The following is a 25894-nucleotide window of genomic DNA, read 5'->3' on the forward strand; positions in this document are numbered from 1 at the left end:
GCCTTTTTCTGCTTGTGTTTTTTACAGGCAGAGAAAAAGGCTCTGGAACAAAACTGTCCCCCGTTTTTCCGTTGGGGAGGGGGGCAGCAATAGGCGGTAGGAACAATTACCGGTCGCCCCGCTATCCCCATCACCGCGCCGAGCCCAGTCCCGCTAGTGCCTGAACTGCGGGCTGGATGTCTAGCCATCCGAACAGGCATCCGGCCGGTGGCGTCCGATTCGTCGGACGGGGACATGTCTCCACCTAAATGGAGGAGAGACAGCCGCCTGAGCTGCATCCAACAGCAATTGGAGCAGCTCCAGCGAGATGCGCAGAAAGAGCGCTCTCGCGGAGGGAGGTCAGGCACCCCCTCCACAGTACTTCATGCACTGCCCTCTGCTCCCTCATTACTGGAGGCTAGCATTGGTGACCAGGGCTGGGCTGGTCTGGAACAGGGGCAGGCGGACGAATTCGGGAGTATGCCAGGGGTGCAGGAACATGAAGAGCTGTTGGGTGTGATGGACCGCTTGTAGCAACCCCACGGGCTGGAGCACCGCTGGAACCAAGAATGGCGGCCAGCATCAACCATTACTGGAAAAGGTGCTCGCTGAGGTGCTGAAACAACACAGCACCAGAAAACGGTGAGGCCCTCAAAGTAAAAAGTGTCAACAGCCAAATCTGGGGGCATGTGGGTCACACATCCAGACCCAAGAACTCAAGCTACAGCGGATCCTAAGGCTCCTGACGTCAGCTATCACAGTCTTTGCTCGTTCCGTGGAAACCACGGAGATGGATACCTGCCAGCAGGATGTGCTGGCATTAATGTGTACCACACAATTTGAGATCAACAATCTCCGGAGGGAAACATAAGACCTGCCCTCAATCCCAAATTTGCTGGCTTGTGTAAAGCCCCAGCTGCGGAGACGGACGCGCTGCTATTTGGGAAAGATTTCAATAAAAAACTGAAGGAGATGCAGGAAGCATCAAAAACCTTCGGCCTAATGAGGGCAGGCCCCGGGACGAGCAAACCAAGACCTCCGATACCCAAGCGGCAGCACCCCACGGCATCCACCAGTCGACGTCCGCAATATGGGACTGGTGAACGCTTGGGGTCCGCACATTATCCCCAAAGATCTTTCAGATCAGGGCCCGCAGCGGACCCTCTGGAAAATGCGACTCCCCCCAACATCGCCAGCACGTCAGAACAAAATCTTCAGGAAAATGAAGAAACAGAATCGCCAATAACCATGGAGGTAGGTGGGTCTGGTCCCTACCAGCATATAGAGAATAAGGGTGCTTTATTAACAGGGGGGAGATTACACTTGTTTAAAGAAGCATGGGGTATGGTCACGAGTGACAAGTATATACTCAACAACATTACAGGATATAAAATACAATTCATGTCAGAAAAAACGCCGCCAGTTCAACAATGGCCCCAAAGGGTATTTCTCCCTCCGTCAAAGAGAAACGTGAGGGACAAGCTGAACTGGTGAGACTTATCACAAAGGGGTCATCGAAAAGACCAAACATGAACCTTTGGAATTTGTATCGAATATATTCACTAAAACCAAAAAAGATGGTGTCTGTCGCACCATCATTGACTTAACATCACTAAACAAATTTGTTAAGTATATACATTTCAAAATGGAGACATATGTTACTGCCAAACAACTGAATTCCAAAGGACACTTCATGGCAAGCATTTATCTTAAAGATGCTTACTATCTAGTACCCATATACAAGGATCATCGCAGATACCTAAAATTTATCTGGATGGTACAAAGCATTGCCCTATGGGCGAACTTCAGCCCAAGATTATTCACCAAAATATTGAACCCAGCCATGGCAATACTAAGAAAACAAAAACATATTGTCATGGCATATCTGGAGGATATTCTGATAGTAGGGAAAACGATGGAATTGGCTGTGGCAGCAGTATCAGCTACAAAACAGCTCCTCGAAACTCTGGGGTTCGTCCTACATCCAGATAAATCTAAGTTGAAGCCATCCACTATCATGGACTACCTGGGCTTCACAATTAACTCAGTCCATATGACTGTTACCTTGCCAAAGGCAAAAATGGTTGAATTAGCACAATCATGCAACAAATTAATGGTCAACGAGCGACCAACTATTCGACAAGTAGCAAGAGTAATTGGGGAAATGGTAGCAGCATTTCCGGCTACACAATTCTGACCTTTGCACTATCAAAAAATTTTACAGAGAGCAAAGATACGGGCAATAAAACGACATTCAGGTCACTATGATCGTGTCATGAACTTACCCACTGAAGCAATATCAGAGCTACAGTGGTGGGCAGAAAACGTTTGGCATAGTTTCAGCCCTATCTTTATCACTAACCCTACTTTAGTTACTCAAACAGATGCCAGTGCTCAAGGCTGGGGAGCGACTAACTCCATATCCAGCACAAGTGGTAGATGGACTAAACTAGAGTCATCATTACTACTTACACTGGGCATTAACTATCTAGAGATGTTGGGCGCCTTTTATGGTTTAAAAGCATATTTATCTAATATGCAGCACTTGCATGTTCGGTTACAAATTGATAAATACTACGGTGATGGCTTATATTAACCATATGGGTGGCATAAAATCATTATCATGCGACAAATTGGTCAACATGATTTGGCAATGGTATGTCGAAAGACATATTTGGCTATCAGCTACTTACCTACCAGGTAAGCTAAACACCCATGCCATGAGAAAATTAAACGCCTGGGTTGCAAGTTTGAACAGACCTTGCCTGGAATTAGGATTGTCCAAACAAACCATCACCACCATGTCGGCATCCCTTCGAACATCCACCAAGAGGCAGTACTTAACCAGCATCAAAAAAGGGAGAAGTACTGCCAGGAAACATGGACAACATACGCAACAGCTACAGCCACCAACATACTGGAGTTCCTGGCCATCTACACCACGATGTAGGGATCAGCTACAGTGCCATCAACACAGCACAGAGTGCTCTTTCTGCTTATCTCAAACCAGCGGCAGGACAACAGGCGATGGGATCCCATCCACTGGTGGTAAAACTGATGAAGGGCATTTACAATATCAAGCCCTAAGCCCAGGTATACCCATATTTGGGATATCAGTGTGGTCCTGACATATCTCAGGGAATGGCCACCAGCCAGATCCCCCGGCCTCGAGCAAGCTACACTAAAGACGCTCATGTTGATGGCACTTGTATCCGCTCAGAGGGTCCAGTCACTACACCTATTGCTACTGGACAACATGATCACAGCTCCAGACCAGATCTGTCGTTATCCAGCGACTGGTCAAACAGAGCAGACCAGGAACACCTAATCCAGTCGTGGCTTACCCACCAGAACCACGGTTATGTGCCATGACCCACCTACTATCCTACATAGACACAACCAGAATATTCGAGGGAGATGAAAAGCCTTGTGGGTCAGTCACAAAAACCTTATGGTGGGGTACGAGCCAAACCATTGCGAGATGGCTCAAGCAGGTGCTAGAAACTGCTGGGATAAACACTAACATGTACAAATTTTATTCCACCAGGGCAGCATCCATGTCGACGGCTAAAGAATGGACATGCCTATAGACCACATCCTGGCTACAGCAGGATGGTGGGAAGGGAAAAGACCGTTCAGAAATTTTATAATAAGCCGTTGGCAAAACCTGGTTTATTTGCAGTAAAGATTTACGAACTGCAAATATTTAATTTAAGCCCAGGGGAGCAACTTAATTCTTTGTTGATATTGTTTAAAAAATACCATTGTGTTTTTCTACAAATAGACTCATTGGTTCATTACGATAACACTTCCTCCCTCAAGAACTTCGGCAGTGAGTGAAATGAAACTGTTACACGGTTTGAAATCACAGAGCTTTGAAATCTTCACGTAGTCACTCACGTGACTCCGAAGTAAAATAGTAAGATTAAACGAGAACTTACCAGTTTGAAGTTTGATCTGTATTTTATGAGGAGTTACGATGAGGGATTACGTGCCCTCCGCTCCCACCCTCATTATATGGATCAAACTAATAAATTGATGTCTCCTTATCTTTACTATGTTTACTTCAAAATAACTGTGTCTATCTGTGATTCCACACCGCTGCTTGGAAGTATGCCGCGCCTGCGCACTGAGCGGGTTCTTCACGTAATCCCTCATCGTAACTCCTCATAAAATACAGATCAAACTTCAAACTGGTAAGTTCTCGTTTAATCTTACTATTAGATTTGATCGGTTTTTGGACTTTAGGGGGAGATAGACTTGCGTATCGTCTGCATAGCAATGGAAGGAAATGCCGTGCCTTTGAATGACTTGGCCTAAGAGGAGCATATACAGGGAGAAGAGAATGGGGCCAAGGATGGAACCTTGTGGAACCCTGCAGCAGAGGCTAGCTGGGGAGGAGAAAGAGTTGCCTATGTTAGTAGAGAAACTCCTACCTTGAGGTAGGAGATGAACCAGCTCGGGGCAGTGCCATCAATACCAACCCAGTACCGGAGACTGTCAATTAGGGTGGTGTGGTCGACTGTATCAAATGCTGCGCTGAGGTCGAGAAGGAGCAGGATTGCACAGTTGCCGGTGAATGTATTATTGAAAGATTAAGGAATTGAAGGCTATGGTGAATTGACACAGCAGAGAATATGAGGCTGAGGATAGATCAGCCACAATCATATTGAAAGGCAGAAGATAGACATAAAATGCTGGAGTAACTCAACGGGTCAGGCAGCATCTCTGGAGAAAAGGAATAGTTGATGTTTCAGGTCGAGGCCCTTCTTCAGACGTCCCTATTCCTTTTCTACAGAGATGTTGCCTGACCCGTTGAGTTACTCCAGCATTTTGCGTCCATCTTAGGTGAAAATCAGCATCTGCAGTTCCTTTCTACACATATTGAAAGGCAGGGCAGGCTCAAGGGCTGAGTGCCCTATTCCTGCTATTTTCTTATATACATATTCAATGACTGGTCTAATCTTTGGCCTGGGCTTCACTTTCCTGTTGTATCCTTTGGTCCATTACATTCCGAAAATCGGTCACAAATATATTTCATAAGATTCACAGCCATCTGAAAAAAGAAATGTTGGCACTTTTGAGTGGCTGACATCCAATGTGGGGTCTATTTCCCTTGGTTCAGAAGTTGTCGACCCAGAACTGCTTACATCAATTGCTGAGTTTCAATCCACTATTGATGGATGTGCCGTCTACCAGAAAATTTAGATTGTGGTTAGTTTGAAGAACGGGAGGTATTTTTACACTGTCACAGAGCAGTAATTTGGACTGCATTGCTTGAAAAGTAGGTGGAAGCAGCATCACTAGTAACTTTCCAAAATAAATTGAATAAGCAGTTGGAAGAAAAATATTATCGGACTCAGGGGAAAAAGTATGGGAATGGGAGTTAATGATAGCTCCACTAGAGAGCTGAGCCAGACGATGACAATGGCTTCCTTCCACATTGTGTCAATTTATGATTCTATTCAATTGATTGCGTGATTAGATCAAACCTGTCTTCTAAATTCTGGGGAATAAAGGCAACTTTTATTCAATCTATCCCAATCTACACGAGAATTCTAGTGCTTCAAGTTACACATGTTGACGGCAGCACAATGACTCTTCGAGTAAAACTAGACTTGCTTAAATGGAGGAGTAACTAAGAAACAAGTCAACTATTTTGAATATGTTTGTGATCATTTCCATCTTCACCACTTGGACAGTAAACTATTGGGTTTGTTCATTGTCATCCTCTCTGATATGCTGCCATTGTTTTCAATGGAGTGAAAAAAAGTTGGGGTCTACAACGGAGTCACAGTTCTCTCTCAGTACATTGCTCAAAGAGTGATGGCAACATTTCACTGCACTGTATTACATTGTCTCGTTTTTTTGGATGGTTTCATATTCTTTGTAGAATTGGTTCAGTCCAATTCTGAAATTGAATGTGCAGGTTTTAATTTTCAGTACAGAAAACTCTGGTCTGAGCAACACTACACCGTGTATCCATTAAATCCTGATTTAAAGCTTGGAGGTGGTCTAAAAACAGCAGGAGAAGATTATTAGTCTAATAGGTTTGTGTTATGTACTTCTTAACTATAAGAAGACATAACAGATTAAGTCCAAAGTAGAAAGGAGGCTCGTTGATCTGTACAATAATTGGGCAATATCCATGATTATCCGTAAATTGTTGAACAGGTGCATGTGTTCCATTCGGAATTTGTTGAACATGCTTGGGCAGAAATTCATCTTTGCCTGTATCATCGAGTTAAAATATGATATAGTAGCATAGGCATCTCAGCACATGAATTGGACCCATGTGAGCTTACATTTTATGTGTAAGCCACACATATTTGGGAAACTTCCAGTGGTGTTTCTCCCTTGTGTGGCCGAGATTTGTGCATGTGATGTCATGTGCAATACCCCTTCCTCCATTTTCTGACAGATTGGGACACTATTACGCAACCTGTGATCTGCATTTTTAGCTGGCAGTTAAACAAGGAGTAAATCATGCAGAAAAAAAAGACAAAAACGGATGTTATTATTTCTGTTTGATCCATGCATGTTCCTGACTGCGGTGAGACGGCTTAGGGATTGAACAAATCATTGCTGTGTCTTAACGTGGTGAATGCTTCTAATCACAGCATATGATCACCATAGGTTCATGAACTTGTGTTTTGCAGTAGTTTAAGAGACTCTCAACATTGGTGACAATTATTGTGGTGGGATGTTGGGGAGAACAACCACACACTTTTGGGGAGGGGGGGGGGGAGGGGAGGGGGACTCCCCTGATCGGCTATCCTTCAATGCACAAAATATGGGTGATATCTAATCTTTAGGGGATAATATTCCTCCTCTGAAAATTGGTTCCATTACACTGAATGCAACAGAATTTCAGAAGAACAGTGCAATGTGCAGAATGCCACAATATCCCGTTCACACGAATGACGGTGAATTTCATTCATTTCCTCTGTTAAGGTTCCAGTCGTTCCTCAAAACAAAGCTGTGATTGATATTGCACAAGAAAATTAAGATACCCTGGGAGCATTTAACGGCTGTAAACTTTAATGCTGTGCAAATCTTTAGATTTAGGTGGAGCAAAGCTGCTGGAATCGACATCATATGTTTGTTTTTGGAATTGGATTTAACCTCGGGAGAGATCCAGCCCCACAGCAAACCAGTGCTAATTTCATGGCAGTGTCCCTCTGTTGATTTGTCTGACTGCTTAATCTTCTGGGTTGAAGCTCAATCAAATGTCTTCCTGTCCCCAAAAGTAATTGAATGAAATTCTAATCTGAATTTAACCTCATGACCTACATTATTAATTTTTGATTGGTTTCTTCACTTGCACAATGGATTTCTAAGGCATCATTGTTTCCACATAATATTCCATCACTTTTAACAGTACTTCTTCCCACACTCCTCAGTCCACACTTTTAATGAAATGCTTAATCAATTTGTGAGAAGAGTCAATCACCACTGTATTAATAGCATTTGTCCCAAGCCTGCGCCACATATCCACCACACAGTGGCAAAACTAATTTATTATTTTCACAATCTGATTTAGAACATAGAGCAGTACTGCACAGGAACAGGCCCTTTGGTCCACAATATCCGTGCTGAACATGATGCCAGGTTATCCCCTGCAAATCAATGTGCCTGTCTAAAAGCCTCTTAAATGCCACCATTGTATCTGCCTCCACCACCACAACTCGCAGTGCATTCCAAGCACCGAACACTTTCCGTGTAAAAATACACCCATCTCTTTTAAGCTCTGCCCCTCTCTCTTTTAAGCCCTACAGTCCTTGACATGTTCATCCTGCGATATAAGTTCTGATTGCCTACCCTATCAGTGCCTCTCATAAATTTGTATATTTCAGATCTCCCCTCAGCCTCTGATGCTCCAAGAATAATTAATTATCCAGGTTTGGATCCAGGTTCAATCTCTCATCACAGCTAACAAAACACCCTCTAATCCAGGCAGCATTCTGGTAAAGGTATTCTGCACCCGCATGGAAGTCTACGCATTGTTCTTGTAAATGATTGACCAGAAGTGCACAAAATACTCCAAAACTGACATCCAAAGTCCTATAAAACTATAACATGACTTCCCGTTTCTTATGTGAATTTGTGAAGTTGTGAAGTTGTGAAAAGTTGTGAATTTATGGAATTCCCTGCCACAGAGGGCAGTGGAGGCCAAGTCACTGGATGGATTTAAGAGAGAGTTAGATAGAGCTCCAGGGGCTAGTGGAGTCAATGGATATGGGGAGAAGGCAGGCACGTGTATTTGATAGGGGATGATCAGCCATGATCACAATGAATGGTGGTGCTGGCTCGAAGGGCCGAATGGCCTCCTCCTGCACCTATTTTCTATGTTTCTATGTTTCTATGTTATAGTGACCAATACATAACAAATGTATTCTTTAACACTCTGTCTAGTGTTTACAAAGGGAGTTAATTTTCATTTTCATTTTCTAGATCAGCCTGAAATACGAGAGTTAATGTTTCAACATGGATTGAAGATTAATTATTGCACAGAAGACAGGGAGTCAAACTAAACATTTTCTTAGGCCGTGCAGGAACCCAAAGGTCCCTCTGAACATCAATGCTGTTAATTATTTTCCTCTTACATTCAACCTTCCAAAGTACAACACGGCACACTTGCTTAAAATTAGTTGAATTCCATCTGCCATTTCTCCACCCAGCTAATCTGTATCCCACTGTATAGTTTGACAACCCTCCTCACTATCCACAACGCGCCCAAATTTGGTGTCATCTGCAAACTTACCAAACAATCCATCTATATTTACGTCCAAGTCATTTATATATATGACAAACAATGGAAGGCCCATCACATATCCCTTGGAACTCCACTGGTTACAGACCTCCAGCCTTAATATTGTCCTTCCACTACAGCCTTCTGTCTTCTATCAAAATGTCAGTTCGGAATCCAAAATGACCAAGTCACCTTGGATCCCATGCATTTTAATTTTCTAGATCAGCCTGAAATATGAGAGTTAATGTTTCAACATGGATTGAAGATTAATTATTGCACAGAAGACAGGGAGTCAAACTAAACTTTTTTTTAGGCCATGCAGGATGTCACCAGTGGAGTGGCCCAAAGATTAGTTGTTGACCTTAAACTATTTAGCGATTTATTTTAATTAATGATGGGGCGACAAAATGCAAGATATTCAAGTTTGCCAATGACATGAAAATAAATGGGAGGTCATGTTGAAATGTGGATATTGGGACTCTGCAACCGGATGTAGACAGGTTGAATGAGCCGGTGAAATCATGACGAATGGAGACTAGTGTAAGGAAGTGGGAGGTTCTGTACTTCATTAAGAGGAATCTGAGGGCACACTGTTTTCTAAATGGGAACGTTTTCAAATGAGCGAAGTACAGAGGGATCTTGGTGTTCTTGTGCTTGAGTCACAAACCATTAGCAGGTAGGACAACAGGTGGTCAGGACGGCAATTGGCCTATTGACATTTATCGCAATAGGATTAGAGTTGAGAAATAGGGAAGTATTGTTACAGTTGTATAGGGCAATGCTGAACCACAATGTTGGTCTCTTTATTGAAGAATAGTTATACTGGCATTGGAGGCAGTCAAATAGAGATTAAGTAGACTAATTCCTGAGATGAGAGAGTTGTCCTATCAATAGCGGCTACAAAAATGATATATTTTCTTGGCATTTAGGATACCAAGAGATGGTTCTTCTCCAACAAGGAACACAGTTACAAGATTAAGGAGAATTGGTGACATAAGACGGGCATGTATGAATTTCTTCTCACAGAGGGAGGTAAATTCTCTATCCCTGAGGATTGTTGAGGCTCAATGTTTGGAGGTAATAAAAGAAGAAGTAGGTACCTTTTTGAAAGACTAAGACATTGGGAGCATTGATGATCTGGCATGGTAGAAGGGATGAGGGCCGGGGTAGATGAGGGCCGAGGGCCAGCGTTGATCATATTGAATTGTAGGGCGGAACTAAAGGGCTGAGTGGCCTACTCTTGCTCTGAGTTTGTTGTGTTGTTATTTTAAAGAGCTGGATCTTGTCCTCCCCACCTGTTCTCTATCTTTGCCCTGCCATTCTCTATTCAGAGTCTTAAAACCTATAATTGCCAGGGTTACTCATTTCGAAGCCTTGGCCCTCTATCCTTTAGGATAGGATGCATATATTAAGAAGAAAATATGACGATGAAAAGAGAACATCTTCTCCATTCTGCCATCTGGGAAGAGGTACAGGAGCATCAGCTGCAAAACCAGCAGGATGCTACACAGCTTCTTTCCACAGGCAATAAGACTGGTTAACGGACTGTGTCCCCTCCTCATATATCATACACCAACACATCTAACCTTGCCCATACTTTGACAGCTAGGCACCTGTCAAAGCAAAACCACTGTTCTGTCTGAATGCCTGTTTTTATTTCAATTTTTAGGCCTATTTTAGATATGGTAATTTTAACTTTTAAAGCTATATGTATTTATTTTGTTTTTATTAACCGCACTGATGGGAACTGATTGAGAAACAATTTTTTAGTTTCATCTGTGTATGTAAGTACTCAGTTAAAATGACATTAAAGTAATTGAATACTGAATACTGAAAAGAGATAATTGTCCATGCCAAACAACCTAGATAGGAGTGAAAAAGCTACTTTTATAACTACTAAACCAGGTTCGCTTCTTAATAAACAGACACCACACAAACTGTTTGGTAGACCAGTTCAAAACTTTACTTAACATCGGCCGATGGAAGGGAGGGAGAACTCCAGTCAAGTGACCATTACAGACACTTGACCGTCCTCCGTTCACCACACTGAACAACAGAATTACATTGCCTTAAATAGGGTTTTTTTGTCCCCTCAGCACATTTCACAGACATTAGTCATGGTCAGAGGTACAGGAAAAGGTTTCCACAGAATGCATCACATCAAAGGCCTTTTGTTTACATAGTACAAGATAACATTGGTCATTTGGTTTACGACATTTTATCTTCACAGAGATCACCCTAGCTCTTTCGCTGCTTCCTCTCTGTCATTTGGTCCTTCATAAACATAGGCCATTTGGTTTATGGCATCTTAAGATGTGACTAGCTGTTTCTTTCTCTGTCACTTCCTCACTTGGGAGACAATGTTATAGGATTTATTATCCCACACACCCGCAACCTGAGGCAAGCCTAATTTGAGACTAAATATAAGCTGTAAGCTAGCCCAGAAGCCAATTTAATATCTTCTTATATTTTAACTAAAATTCAGCTTCATCATTCCATCCTTTTATCAAATTTTTGATAACAACTACAGTCCTTGCTGAGTACATACGAAAGACCATAAGCATCTCATCAGACAAATTAATAGTACACTAGTAACACAATCATTTCATAGTGGACAATCGTTCCACAAGTCCCTCCAAACATTTTAAATGGCCACCAACCTCCCCCGAACGTGACACTAAGATACTACCATAGGACAGGAAAAGGATCATTAAAATTGCTCAGCCTTTATTCGGCTTCGCTGGATCATGCTTCTCTTGTGTGGCACTGCATTTGCAACATAACAATGCCTGTCACAAATATACTGTTTCCTAAAAATACACCAGTGCCTTGGTTGTGGCAAAAACAGGTAGATTTAACTGGCCTTTGCAGACCTCTTACTGTCTGTAGTCAGGGTATCTTTGCTGTGCTTGTCATGTTTGACTTCAATCTTGTTTAAAAGGGTGTGTACCATCCTTTGAATGTGGGTTAGTCCACAAGCTTGCCAGTCTGAAGAAAGTTCAGTCCATGTGGGCTGGGCCACCCCAGAATAAAGGGAGCATCAATAGCCCATCGTCCTTGTTTCCACAAACTGTTCACAGTCAATCAAATGCATCCAGCGACGATGATCTTCAATCTTTACAGCAGTTCATGTTGTTAGCAACACTTGGTTGTTCTTTTCAATACAGTCTCAATTCTTCTTGTCCCAGCACCATCATCGTATAGCTTTTATGGCCTTGGTCACTGGTTTCCAGCAAAAACTCCTCCAACTTGGGAATGTAGATCTGGCAAGACATGGGTTAATTGCCGACCATACATAATTAGTTAATTGCCCAGGGCCTGTAGGTGGCTTCCCCCCCCCCCCACTCTCCAGGGGGTGGATACAGCAGCTTTTCCTGTATCAATAAAAAGTTGTGAATCTTGTTCCCAGCTGAGTTTCTCCAGCACTTTTGTCTACATTTGATCCTCCAGAATCTCCAGTTCCTTCTTAACACTTCCCTGTGAATTTATTCTTTAATCCGATTATATCCGAAGAGGCTCTCCCCACCTAAATATTAAATTCTCCAAATATGTTCTCTTCCCCAATCTACTTTATCTTCTCACCTTTCATCCCTCATTGTGAGTTCCCTCAAACCCCCTTTTATATGTCATAAGACAATTTTTCATCTACCATAATTTCCCTCAAACAGCCCATGCTTCAAAATCTTTTTGTTTGCTTGAAAACAGTAATCTTGCTTCATTTGCATTTTAAAAGACAACCTCTGTTATCATATCAAAACAATCTTTCCCAAAAGAACTCACTCAGAATCAGTAATCAATAATACATTTTCTTTTTCTCTGTAATTTTGACATTTCCAATCTCATTTAACACTTTAATCGGGATGAGTCTCTTTAAACTTGGTTCAAAAGATTTATAATCAACCAACACATTTTATCATTCGAGTATAGCTCCGCCCCCCATTCATGCCTGTTTCTTAACGGAGCACACCATAAACTGTCCATTTGCATTTTAAAGGACAAACTTCTTAAAGCGACACACAACTTTGCTCATTGCTTCGAATTTCACACATTCCACATACAAAAAACATTGCTTTACAATCAGTACATATACAAAAACATTGTTTTACCAGCAGTATATAATTTCATCTTCAAAGACATCTCTTTGTAATTTCCCTTTTTCTGACAAGACTTCTGTTTACCAAAATCCTGGTTACCTAACCCTAATTGGACATTGATCCAGATCATGATTAGTCAGACTCCCCTTGACTTTTCAGTCTCCCTAGCTCTTTCCTCATTTCTCCATCAAATTTCCCTTCATCCCCAATTTTTTATAACATAGTTGCCTGTCAGAAAAAGGATTTACCTCCGGGGTAATTTTGTTTTGCAATCCCCATTGACTCTTTCCACCATCCCAGATGCCTGTGGGTGGTGTACACAGTGAAATTGCAGTCAAATATTAAAAATGTGCACATTTTTCCTTATTAATAGTGGCAATAAAATGAGGATTTATGAGGTCTGAACTTATGACAGTAGGTAGGCCAAACCTGGGATTAACAACAATGTTACTGTAGTTTCAGCAGTATTATTAGTGGTTGGTAGAGCTTCACTCCACCTGCTAAATAAATCTAAAATCACTAAGCAATATTTATAACACTGGGCCCTTGGCATTTCAATAAAATCAATCTGTATGCATTCAAACAATCGTGATGGCATTGGCGTCACCGCTGAGGGTATCTTAATTGATTTGCCCGGATTACTTTGTTGGCAAATTTTACATTCAGAGGCCTGCTTCAGTGCCTCTTATCAAATTTTCGGGTGCCACCACGTTTCCTTTGTTATCCTATCATTTCCTCCTTACCAGCATGGGTAAGATGGGTAAAAATGTATCGAATACACCAACTTGTCCAAGCGGGGTGTGCTGTATCAATGGCACAGCCCTCCTGTTTCCATAGTTATTATTATATATGAGAGGTGTCCCTCTGTAATGTACATACCTCCTTCATGTTTGGCAGGACCGTTCTATTTGCTAGCATCTGTTTACGTGCTGTCACTACGCATTTGGATGTACAGGCTGCCTGTTTGGATACACTATCAGCAACCTATTGCCTTTTGCTATAGGGACCTCAGCACCAGTGTGTGCAGTACATTTAACAATGACCAGCTGTTCTGGTAGCACCAATGCCTTAAACAAATTACGCACAGAAAGGCATTCCCCTGCTTCCAATCCTGGGGAGCTTTGTAAGGTCAGAACTTCGAGGTATAGGGATGTTACTGACGGAACTGCCAAAGGTAAGGATGCCATTGCTACTGGTAGGGCATAGGGAGGTGGTCATCTCCCAAGATTATCTAACTCCTCATCTTCATTACCAAATAGGGTCGTCGTGCCAGACATGAAGTCTCCTCCAGAGGATTTACCAGTACTGGGTTTATTTTTTACTAACCATCACCTGTTTCTCACCTCCTGTCTGTCTTTTAATTATTTCCTCTTGTTCCTCTGCCCACTGGCATTCTAGTTGCAATACTTTCCATCCTTTCCGAGTGCTATCCTTGTTTCTTAACTCTATCCCCTTCTTACATGCAGTATCCATCCAACTTCAAACTCTATACTCTCCTCATGCTTCTTCACTGCTTCTGCGTCCCATGTTTTAATTCCTTTCTTCCATTCCTTTCCTGCCTTCCTTTCCCATATAATTGTCTCTACATTCCATGTTCCCCCTACTGGCCAGGCTTCATCCCCTAACCGTTTGGTCAACTTGTAACTTAACATTCTAAATTTCTTATTATACCTAGGATTCAAATAACACATATGTTGGACTGTTATCCAGAGCATTCCCCATAGATAGATAGAGAGAAAGAAAACAGACTTCTTAATTCCGAATCGTTCCAAATATATCAACCAGGCCGACTCGCTAATGAGACCCCAGTTTCTCAATTTGGCTGACTTTTTAACTCTTTAATATACGACCCAAGTGTCTCAACGAGGCTAACTCGCTAACCAAGACCCCTGTTTCTCAACCTGGCGGACTCCTTAACTCTTAAAATAAGCCCCAGGTGTCTCAACCTGGCAGACGTTTTAACCTTAATATACAACACCTCACCCCCCCGTATCTCAACCCGACAAATCACGGATGTCTCAATGAGGCCTATGAGCCCTTAGTAGAGAGAGAGAAAAAAGAAACAAAGAGAGATAGACAGAGAGAGAGAGAAAGAGAAACCGCTCAAGTCCTTCTTAAAAATATACACAATTCCTTCTTAAAAATACATACACAATTCTGTCTTAAAAATACATACACAATCCCTTCTTAAAAAAAATACATACACAATTCTGTCTTAAAAATACATACACAATCCCTTCTTAAAAAAAAACATATAAAGCCCAACTGGTCTTACCTTTGTCTGTTTCTAAGAACCTCGGCAGGGAACCAATTCAATGTCTGATGAAGGATCACAGATGTTCCCGGGAGTTTCTAGGGAGTCGGACTTACAAGGGGGCCGATAGTGCTCAGTTATCTCCCTTCCAATCCCGGCAACCTCTGCAACCTCTTGCACAGTCAGCTGTTGATGTGGTCCCAGCGAGGCCTGCATAACTACGCCAATGAAAAAGCTACTTTTATAACTACTAAACCAGGTTCGCTTCTTAATAAACAGACACCACACAAACTGTTTGGTAGACCAGTTCAAAACTTTACTTAACATTGGCCGATGGAAGGGAGGGAGAACTCCAGTCAAGTGACCATTACAGACACTTGACCGTCCTCCGTTCACCACACTGAACAACAGAATTACATTGCCTTAAATAGGTTTTTTTTTGTCCCCTTAGCACATTTCACAGACATTAGTCATGGTCAGAGGTACAGGAAAAGGTTTCCACAGAATGCATCACATCAAAGGCCTTTTGTTTACATAGTACAAGATAACATTGGTCATTTGGTTTACGACATTTTATCTTCACAGAGATCACCCTAGCTCTTTCGCTGCTTCCTCTCTGTCATTTGGTCCTTCATAAACGTAGGCCATTTGGTTTATGGCATGTTAAGATGTGACTAGCTGTTTCTTTCTCTGTCACTTCCTCACTTGGGAGACAATGTTATAGGATTTATTATCCCACACACCCGCAACCTGAGGCAAGCCTAATTTGAGACTAAATATAAGCTGTAAGCTAGCCCAGAAGCCAATTTAATATCTTCTTATATTTTAACTAAAATTCAGCTTCATCAGGAGCAAAAACCCCTTTTCTGTGTATGTTTTATTATTAATGTCACAATTTTGGCAAATATTGACTTTAAACTAGAACATTTTAAATCAAGGATTTTGTACCTGGAATGTATAAACTTGCAGTTACTTATAATTAGAAACATCCTAAACACAGCACAGTAGATCTGAGCATGTTGACAGTGTAGGTAACTGACTGGAACAGAAGTCTAAAGACCTGGTCTTGCTGATCTGTAGCCACGAGTTTAAATTCCATAAACAGCAATACTTCTGTGCTTATTTTTTCAATGCTATTTGAAACCCAGATGTTGTCTGTGAGTGAGCAGTGAACCAGAGTCAGAGTACTCCGTAAAGCAAAGTGACCATTCTACTTCGAAAAGCAATGATTGCTTTTGAAAGCACAAGGTCGGTTTCATTGACAAACACTGCGGTCAGTGAATATCCTGCTTCACGTGAGAGTTGAGCATTAGCCATCATGCCACGGCTTTGAGCCAGGTACAGGCATTGTTAGCTTATACATCATCTGACTAAGGGACAGCAAGAATGTTTGCATCATCAGAGCCATTGCATGACTGGTGGGATGGCTACCACAACTTCTCTTAACTCCTGTAATCATCAATAGCCTCAAGGACCCCCCAATGTAAGCTCTTCTCAGATAGTGCCTCATAAACAATCTGATGACTCCTAACCAACAGGAGCCAAAGAATACACTGTTATTGTTCCTGGACTGCCCTGAAGTTCACCATCATTAACATCAACAAACTGACTCCACAGAAAACATAGTCCACCCATTAACATATGTATTAGAAGCCTGGGTAGGTCACTGACCCAGAAGTCTGCATGGCCTTTTGGTAAAAGCATGGCTGGTTCAACTCTGTGATCGTGATCCACCCCCCCACCAGTAGCTTTTCACCCCCTCGCATACCAAGTATCTATTAACTTCTACCTTAAAAATGTTCAAATCTGTTGCTTCCATTGCCCTTTGAAGGAGAACAGTTCCCAATAGTCACAAACCTCTATTTTCCTCTGAGAGAAAAGAAAATTGCCTCAGGAAGTCTGGAATCAAATGATAACCATGACATATCTGGACTCCAGCTTAGTCGAACCTTTTGGGTCATAGAGTCATACTGCACAGAAAGAGGTCCTTCGACCAATTTGTCCATGCTGTTCAAGATGCTAGTCTCATCTGCCTACATTTGGTCCATATCCATTTAAATCTTTCCTATCCCTATGCCATTCCCAATAAATTTGAATGTTGTAATAATACTTGCTTCAACTACTTCCTCTAGCAGACTGTGCCATATACTAATTTTTCTGTGTGAAAACATGTTGCCCCTCAGATTCCTATTAAATCTCTCTCCTCTCACCTTAAACCTACAGTATGCCCTCTAGTTTTGGATTCTCCTACCCTGGGAAAAAGACTCCGTGCATTCACCCCATCTATTCTCCTCATGGTTTTACACACATCTATAAGATCATCCCTCAGCTTCACGTGCTCCAAATAAAGTCCTAACCTTCCCAACAAAAGCTTTTCACTGTACCTCGGTACATGTGACAATAATAATCTAAACTAAACTAAACCTCTTTCTATAAATCAGGTCCGTGAGTCCTGGCAAAATCCTAGTAAATCTTCTCTGCACTCTTTCCAACTTAATGGCACCTTTCCTATAGTAAGGTGACCAAAGATTAATACAATACTTCAGTGCGGCCTCAACACCGATTTGGACAACCGTAACCTAATGTCCCAGAGTAGGTCAGGACGGCTCTCTAGTGAGAGGACAGTTCAGTTGCCTGATAACATGTGGGGAGAAACTGTCCCTGAATCTGGAGGTAAGAGCTTTCAAACTTCTGTACCTCTTGCCTGATGAGAGAGGGGAGAAGAGGATGTGACCGGGGTGGGACTGGGCTTTGCCGAGGTAATATGAACTGTAGATGGACTCCATGGAAGGGAGGTTGGTCTGGGCTACATCCACACCTTTCCGCAATTATCCGCCTATCTGATCGGCAGATGTGCCATCTACACTCAAAATGTTAAAGCTAAGTAGGTAACTATAGCCATTGCAATTGTAGGTCATCAATTACTGTTGTCTCTGTATTTAAAAAATATAGAAACTTGATATACCTTGAGTATGGAGATTCTATCGAGAGGGTCTGAAGAAGGGTCTCGACCTGAAACGTCGGCCATTCCTTTTTTTCCAGAGATGCTGCCTCACCCGCTGAGTTACCCCTTTTTTTTTGTCTGTCTCCAAGAGAATGTCTGTTTCTCTTGATGAATGGAGACTATTATATCAGCCAGCTTCAGCCCCTGAGTGGTTTAGTTCATAAGTCACAACACACCGAAATGCAAAGAATAATTGTTGTAATTGAGTTCATGACATCTAGCAATGTACCAAATATAATTGTAGCTATTCTGTCCTTGATGTGATGTTCTTGATTCCATTCCATAATGAGTCATTGTCATCCCCGATTGACAAGACATTGCAAAGGCCACATGCCAAATGAAAAGCAACAAATGTCTCAGGAGCAGAGAATATTCCCGCTGAAGTTCTGAAACTTTGCGCGGATAAACTTCAGTCATTCATCCACAGCTTCATCTTCCAGGTGTAGGAGGAGGAGGATATGCCAGGGGATCTAAACCACACCATAATTAAAAGCATTTTGAAGAAAGAAGACAGATGCCATTGCAACAACTACAGTGGCTTCGTCTTCCTGCAGTCTCCCCTGAGATATTATTGCCAAAGTCCTCCTATGTTCTTCCAGTGGTTTAGGAGCTACTTCCTGAACTGCTTTATGGATTTCATCCATTTTTAAGGGCTTAATAATCCAAAGATCCATTCACTGATATGATTCATCTTAATGAAATGCTGCTTAATCTCAAAGCCCCTCGCCCCCTTCCCAAAAACAAGCATTTATAATGTATTATTATGTTTCAACTTTCTTGCAGTAACTTTTGTTATTTCCTTCTCTTTATTTCTTATTGTGTATCTAGTTTGGCTTTAATGCATTGTTTTCTTCAATCATTCGTCTGTTTCTTTCTCAACCCTTAAAGTTGATCCTCTGTCAGTGCTATTGTTGATCATATTCCTGATGCCTACTCTCACTTCCAACTTGGCAGTGCAAAGATTTTTTGAGGTGGAGGGTATGATCCTCCCTCGGGATTTCTAGGTTGATATGTGGTGCTAAACACATGACATGATAACAGCAATGCACTATACAATATTTCCAGGTGTATACATAGTTTTAAACATACTACATAATAACTCAGTGCACCATACAATGTTTCTGAAATCCATTAATGAAATGGAATAAAATGGATTTCAGAGCCAGGGTACAATTAGCAAGCCTGATGGCTTAACACAGCATGTTTAGTGATACCGGATTGGGGATGAATTGAGTGTTGCATTGTTGAAGCCCTTATGCACTGGGTCATTTTGATTAAACGTCAAATAACTAACAATATCTGTCAGGTGTCAATTGAATTCTATTGAAATAAACAAGTTTCATAATTACTTTTCTGAAATTTAAGACTGAATGACACTTACGATGAATGTTTAATGTCTGAACAGCAAAGTCATTGAAGCGTACACACACCAACTGTCACTGATAACAAGCATATTCAAGGATTGGGTTATTTGTTGCTGACTCACTTATACAGGTCATCACCGTGACCTTTATGACTGAACAAATTGTCACAAAGTGATATAACTCCGCTCAGTCTTCCACTCTGCAGCCTGTGTAGGAATTAAATTGAATAGAAGTATCTTTGCAATTCCAGTCTATCACAAAGTCATAGAGCCTTACAGCGTGGAAACAGGCACTTTCTGCCCAACTTTGCCACACCAGCCAACATGTCCCATCTACACTGGTCCCACCTGCTTGCATTTGGCTCAATTCCCTCTAAACCTGTCCTATCCATGTACCTGTCTAAATGTTTCTTAAATGTTACGATGGCTGCCTCGCCAACAGTGTGTCTGTCCTTTCCTTTGTGTTTTAATTGTATGAGTTAAATGTATGTTTTTAGTGTTCTTTAGCTTGTTTTATGTGGGGGGGGGGGGAGAAGGGGACTTCAGGAACTCCGACTTCGGGAACTCCAAGTTGCGGGAGTTTCGACCATCCCAATGTGGGAGTTCCTGTGGATTGGAGGGTAGCTAATGTTATCCCACTTTTTAAGAAAGGCGGGAGAGTGAAAACAGGGAATAGTTAGCCTGACATCGATGGTGGGGAAGATGCTGGAGTTGATTATCAAAGATGAAATTGCGGCACATTTGGATAGCAGTAACAGGATCGGTCCGGGATAGCGTGAAAATCATGCTTGCCTAATATTCTGGAATTTTTTAAGGATGGAACTAGGGAAATGGACAAGGGAGAGCCAGTGGATGTAGTGTACCTGGACTTTCAGATAGCATTTGATAAGGTTCCACATAGGAGATTAGTGGGCAAAATTAGAGCACATGGTATTGGGGGTAGGGTACTGACATGGATAGAAAATTGGTTGGCAGACAGGAAACAAAGAGGGGGGATTAACGGGTTCCTTTCAGTATGGCAGGCAATGACTAGTGGGGTACCGCAAGGCTCGGTGCTGGGACCGCAGCTATTTACAATATACATCATTGATTTAGATGAAGGGATTCAAAGTAGCATTTGCAGTTTTGCAGATGACATTAAGCTGGGTGACAGTGTGAAGTGTGAGGAGCATCCTATGAGGATGCAGGGTGACTTGGACAGGTTGGTGAGTGGGCAGATGCATGGCAGATGCAGTTTAATGTGGATAAATGTGAGATTATCCACTTTGGTGGCAAGAACAGGCAGATTGTTATCTGAATGGTGTCAAATTGGGAATTGGAGAAGTACAAAGAGATCTGGGGGGTCCTTGTTCATCACTCACTGAAAGTGAGCATGCAGGTACAGCAGACAGTGAAGAAAGCTAATGGCATGGTGGCCTTCATAACAAGAGGAGTTGAGTATAGGACCAAAGAGGTCCTTCTGGAGTTGTAACGGGGCCTAGTGAGACCACACCTGGAGTATTGTGTGCAGTTTTGGTCACCAAATTTGAGGAAGGACATTCTTGCTATTGAGGAAGTGCAGCATAGGTTCATGATGTTAATTCCTGGGATGGCGGGACTGTCATATGTTGAATTGAGCGGCTGGGCTTGAATACTCTGGAATTTAGAAAGATGAGAGGGGATCTTATTGAAACATATAAGATTATTAAGGGATTGGTCACGCTAGAGGCAGGAAACATGTTGCCGATGTTGGGGGAGTCCAGAACCAGGGACCACAGTTTAAGAATAAGGTGTAGGCCATTTAGAATGGAGGTGAGGAAAAATCTTTTCACCCAGAGAGTTGGGAATCTGTGGAATTCTCTGCCTCAGAAGGTGGTGGAGGTCGGTTTTCTGGATGCTTTCAAGAGAGAGTTAGATAGAGCTCTTAAAAATAGCAGAGTCAGGGAATATGGTGAGAAGGCAGGAACGGGGTACTGAACGTGGATGATCATCCATGATCACAGTGAATGGTGGTGTTGGCTCAAAGGGCCGAATGGCCTACTCCTGCACCTATTGTCTATTGTCTATTGTTTAAATTCAGACACGTTTTCTCCAGGTCCGCTATACCTCTAATTTTGGTGTAATGCGTAAACGTACGAATCATGTTACCTTTATTTATCTCCGGATCATTAAAAACAATGAGCACATAAGGATTCAGTATTGATCCCTACAACACACTACTGACTAATGGTCTCCAATCTGAAAAGCCACCCTCTACTGACACCCTGTGACTCCTATCATCAAGTCATATTTATGTTTCCTGGTTCCACTGGGTGCAGCCTTTAATTGCTGAGTTTCCTGATTTGGAATAATCCCTCTGTACTGCACCCTCATGTTACTTATGTTCTATACTGAGTGCGTCCACTTCTGGAATAGCATAATTCTTGACAGGAGCTTAAGTGCAAGTTTCCCACTGTGCTTGTTTGTTGTGTGCTCCTGACTTCTTGTGGCTTTTAAATGTTGTGCAGTATTAGCAGTTTTAACCATGGCAGTTGCTTCACATGGGTTTGATGGAGAATGGTGATCAGATCAATGAGCTCTTTGTTTATTCACTGACTCCTCTGCGTTAAGTATTTGGAACAGTTTTTGGAACTTTTGACAGTGAATGTGCTTGGACATTTTAACTTTGTGCAAATCATACAATGTATCAATGATAAAATGCTGGCTGGTCATGGAGCACACCCTTCCACTTCTTTTAGTCTCAAAGCTTCCAGACATTCTTCTCAAATGAAACATTCATTTGAATTTTTAATGTTGAAAAAAAGAGTGACCTACTCCAGGGAAACCTCTCTGGTACATTCTCCTTCCCCTCATGACATATGCAATGTAATAAACTTGTCACCAACAGAAGAATCTTCACATTAATCTTTAACTGCTGATCGACACAAAATGTTGGAGCAACTCAGTGAGACAGGCAGCATCTCTGTATAGAAGGAATGGGTAACGTTTCGGGTTGTGACCTTTTTTGCTCTTACCTTCGTATTGTTTGCCATGTCATGTGGTGCTGAATTCCAAAATTAATGATAATAATAAATTTTATTTTCGGGCGCCTTTCAAATCTCAAGGACACCTTACAAAGATTAACAGAAGAGAAAAAAACATATAGTCAGAGAAAAATAAATAATAAGGACATCATCAATATACAAATTAAAGATAGAAATCGCTCCAAAGACACAAAATCAAAAAACACAATGTGAAGAGAGAGCAGCGGCAGCTAAAGCGCGCCAGCGTCCACTCTCCCTTCCGACAGCCATCTTGGACACAGACTAACATAGTAACTACATACAAAAAAATCATCCCCCCACAGTGGTTACCACTGTGGGGAAGGCACAGAGTCCAGTCCCCAACCCCAGTTCTCCCAAAAGTCAGGCCTATTGAGGCCACCGCTATTGCCTCTACGGAGGCCCGATGTTCCTGGCCGTTCTGGCCGGGTGGAGTTGCCCTGGCATCGGGAGAGTCCTCACAGTGGCTGGGCCACCTGGAACGGCCGCTTCCTAGCAGGGGATTGTCGGCTTTTGAAGCCGACAGGGACGCACCGGGTTGGCGCTCCCAGGCTCCCGATGTTAAAGTCGGCGCCGCCCGCTCCGCTCCACAGACCCGCAGCCCGGAGGTGTTGAACACGGCGGTCACAGCTCACCGGAGCTCCAGCGCGTCGATCCAGCGCGTCGACCCAGGCAAGGCATCGCCCGCTCCGCTTCACGATAGCGCTCCAGCGCTGTGCCGCCAACGAAGCCGAGGTGCTGGGCGGTCCCCGCCAGGAAACGGTGCTCCAAGCCCGCTGGTAGGCCACGAGGACGGGTCGACGGGCAGCCCGGAGAAAAAGCTGCCTCACCGACCAGGTAGGGACCTAGAAGTAAGATTACCTCCTTCCCCCCACATTAAGGAGTCCATTTCTCCTACAAACGAAAAACAAGACTTACTAAAAAACTGGAAAAAAAATGGATTAAACGGACGGCTGCTGGTTAGCAGCTGTTCCCCAAGATGGCTCCTCCTCCCGAAAATTAAGCCCACCTTATCTTTATCTTATCTACTTAATGCATCATACAACTTTCTCTGCAAGGTTTTTGGAGCAGTTGACCTTAGATTTTACTTCGTAGTCACGTGAGTGACTACGTGAAGAACCCCGCCAGGACGCATGCGTGCCATATCGCTACACGCATTGCGAAACGTCAGGCGGGATGGAACGACGTTCCCCCGCAGCGGCAGTTTTAAAAAGCCGGAACCAGCAGGTAAGAGTTACTCTGCGGTCTTTTTGTGTGTTTCCTATACCATCTTACAGGTGGGAAGCATGGACAAGTCTAAGAAAGCAACAAGGGCTGCGACAAAGCTGGTGGGGGAGGACCGCGGAGTAGCGGGCAGCCAGCAGCGGCCAGCGGCACTTGAATCACCGATAATGGGATCAGCTGTGCCCGATGTCGCCTCCGCACCGGCCAGATCCACTCTGCGGCCGGGCGGTAAGGCAAGACAAAAAACTAACAAAGTCGTGGACTCAGAGGAGTCCGACTTTGAGCAACCACGGGCGGCCAGCGACCGTGAGCGCTGGAGCCGGATGGAGCGGTGTGTGGAGCATTTGCTCCAACGTGACAGGCATGACAGGAGATGGAGTCGAGTCACTGTGGGCTCTATGGAAAACCCACAGCAGCACCTCTTGTAGGGCTGCACAGTGCTTCTCCCTCATCAGAAGGGAGCACTGGGGGTCAGTACTGGGCTGATCCTGAAGAGGGGTTCGCAGAAGAAAAATCAAGTGTGCAGGGGATGCAGGAACGAGAAATTCTGCTGGACATGGTGTCCAACTTCATACAGCCAGACCAGACTGGCCAAAACCTGGAGCAAAAGCTTGCTGCCAGTATAGACTATATGTCTCTCAACCAGCTACAAGAACAGGCTGTATTGGACACCACGTCAAGACACCTGGCACCGGGCAACTGTATATCCTTGATTGTTCCAGTAGTCAATACTTGTATATGGAAACATATTGGAATAGGAGTTAGAGGCATGGATGTCAAACTCCAAAAGGCATTAAAACTCCTAACAGCAGGGATAACAGCATTCGCCGGCACAGTGGATGAGAAGGACATGTCCCAGGACCAACAGGATGCACTGGCATTGCTTTGCAACACTCAATACGAGATAAATAGCATCAGGAAGAATGCCATCCGACCCACCTTAAATCCGAAATTCGCGGGTCTGTGCAATGCTGGGAACATAAAACCACCAATACTACTATTTGGAGGTAACCTATCGAAGCAAGTCAAGGAGCTCGATGAGGAAGCAAAAACCCTGGGACTCATAAAAGGGACTTCATCAAAAACCCACTACAGCCACAGACAGCATCCCTACGCACCCACCAGTAGAACAAGACCGACTGGTGAAAGCTCGAAGGTCCGGTACACCAAACATGAGTCTTATTTAGGCCATGGCCCAGGCCGGCCTTCTTGGAAGATACGCGAACCTCCAACATCAACCAAACCACAAACCCAGACACCACCGCCTCAACATCAACAAAGGATTTACAAAAATAAGTAAACCTGCCACTAGTAACTATGGAGGTAGGTGGGTCTGGTTCCCTACAAAATACAGGGAGCATGGAGGTTGGGGGCAGATTACATTCCTTTCTGGATGCATGGAGCATGTTAACTACCGATACTTATATTTTAAGCAGTATCCAGGGATATACAATAGAATTTATACACAAGTACAGCCCTCCAGTTCAACATATACCGAACCGAATGTTCGTACTTTCTGGTAAAGAGAAATCAGAAGCGCATGCTGAACTGGAGCGGCTTTACGCAAAAGGTGTAATCGAAAAATCCCAACACGAACCGCTAGAATTCGTGTCCAATATATTTACCAAAAACAAAAAAGATGGTGGTTGTCGCATCATCATAGATCTGACCAAATTGAATACATTTGTACTATATATTCATTTTAAAATTGAAACCTTTGTTACTGCTAAACAATTGATTTCCAAAGGTTACTTCATGGCTAGCATCGATTTAAAAGATACTTACTATTCAGTGCCTATACGAGGTGACCACAGATGTTTCTTAAAATTCAACTGGATGGGACAGCGTTGGCAGTATAGAGCGCTGCCAAATGGATTAACATCAGCCCCCAGACTGTTCACAAAAATTTTGAAACCAGCCCTAGCATTTCTACGGAAACGAAAACACATGGTCATGGCATATCTAGATGACATACTTATTGTGGGCAAAACTTTGGAATTGGCCAAACAAACTGTAACAGCCACAAAACAGTTATTTGAAAAACTGGGGTTTATTATCCATCCAGTTAAATCTAAATTAACGCCTTCCACTACAATGGACTATTTGGGGTTCACCATTGACTCAGTTCACATGTCGGTGACTTTGCCAAAGGGAAAGGCTATAGACTTAATAGAGGCTTGCAATAACCTCATTGACATCAGTAA

This window comes from Amblyraja radiata, chromosome 9 (assembly GCF_010909765.2).
Source record: "Amblyraja radiata isolate CabotCenter1 chromosome 9, sAmbRad1.1.pri, whole genome shotgun sequence".
Lineage (NCBI taxonomy): Eukaryota > Metazoa > Chordata > Chondrichthyes > Rajiformes > Rajidae > Amblyraja > Amblyraja radiata.